Below are 1,583 nucleotides of genomic sequence, written 5' to 3'. Positions count from 1 at the left end.
GTTAACACAAACTAACTAAATACAGAATCTGCAGGGTTAACAGTCACAACAGAGCATTTACCAGAGTTACAGCATTTTGTCACAATGATCTTTGTAGGAATATTTATGTTTTCTTCCATAGGACTGTAGAGAAGGGGTCTGAAAAAATGTAAAAAAAAAAAAGTTTTATTCATCAGGTACATTTAGCAGGTCTACATAATGTTCATCAAGAAGATCTGCTCAAAGGCAAGCATTGATCACATTTTTGTTCAAACATCTCAATCTTAAAGGAGTGCTATGTAAGAAAACCACTTGGAAAATATGTCCTTGGACTTCAAAAATGGATCATACAGAATTTTTTTGAGAAATTCACCAGGTAATTTAAAAATATCGTTTACAGCAGAGCCAGACATTAGGCCTTGCTCATGGAGCCATTATTATTGCTGCTTTTATTATAACTTGAACTGTCTTTTTTTTTCTAGCCACATTTCAGCCAACTGCTGCACAGACCCACATGTTGGTGCTTTGGAGCCCAACCACATTTTGTACTGTTTAGGGTCCAGTTTGGGGTCACTGAAGATGGGGGGGTGGACATGGATTACTCTTACTTCTTGGCTTTTAAGTGTCTCCAAACCTGCCTGGACAACCTTGTTGAAGAGGTTCGTGTCCTCCAGCCCTTGCCCCTGGGTGGAAACATCATAGCCAACCACTTGCTCAAGGTCTCCTTCACAAATACAAGTAATGCCAAACCCATAGTTTCTCCAGAAGCCAGTTTTTTGAGTAAAGGCAAAATGGTCATCACTGGGAACCTTCCCACTATAAACAATCTTTGGATCATACTGGCTAAAATGATGGGGGAATATATTTGATGGTCCAGAACTGTATTTGCTAGACACCATTGCAGGAATTCTGTAGTAAGCATGAGGCCAACATCACAGAAGAAGAGTAGAGATTCATTATCAAACTGAGAAGGTCCTACATCAAAGATTGGGATTCTGGAAACTTCTCCAGACAGGGACAAAGCTACATGTAAGCTTTTGGATACTTGACATGATAATCTTTCATCAGTTTAACTTGCTTGACCTTGTCAGGATTGGAGTCACCATTGAAAAGTAGAACAAGCTTGACATTCTGATTTGGAATGAGATATGTCTTCTAAAAGTTCTCCATAAATCTCACAAACATGTCAAAACGTCCAGACAAAGAAATCAGGATGTTTATCTTCTTATCTCTGGGCTCTTTGTGCTGGTTCTTGGAACTGTGGATCCGGAAGGGAACAGGCTTCTTCAGGGAACTGGAGAGAAAAGACAAGGAGCTGGAGTCCTGATTGATTCTGTTGGCCAGCTCCTGTGCACCCAGTTCTTTGTGTTCCAAGAACTGGACCTTGCTGAAGGTCTGCTGCAGGTATGTGTGCCTTCTCACAGGAAGTGTCATCTTCTTCCCTTTGTGCTTCTTGTACAGGAGCAGTAGGTCCAGGATGTGCTCTGGCCCATACATGGGGTTCATATGCTGGTAGATGTACTGGACTCAATTTTTTCATTTTTTTGGGTGGAGATGATTTGTTTTGCTTTTTTTCTTTTCTCTTTTTAAGTTTTTTTTTCTTA

General features: G+C 40.3%; 1 pseudogene; it reads right to left on the bottom strand.

Moving 5' to 3' along the window:
* Positions 1–431: 431 nt before the first annotated feature.
* LOC102030426 overlaps positions 432–1,583 on the bottom strand; it is a 4,154-nt pseudogene continuing 3,002 nt past the window's right edge.

Source organism: Chinchilla lanigera, unplaced genomic scaffold (genome assembly GCF_000276665.1).
Source record: "Chinchilla lanigera isolate Chin_1 unplaced genomic scaffold, ChiLan1.0 scaffold00018, whole genome shotgun sequence".
NCBI lineage: Eukaryota > Metazoa > Chordata > Mammalia > Rodentia > Chinchillidae > Chinchilla > Chinchilla lanigera.
The sequence above is the reverse complement of the archived record's forward strand: the minus strand, read 5'-3'. Positions and strand labels throughout refer to the sequence as shown.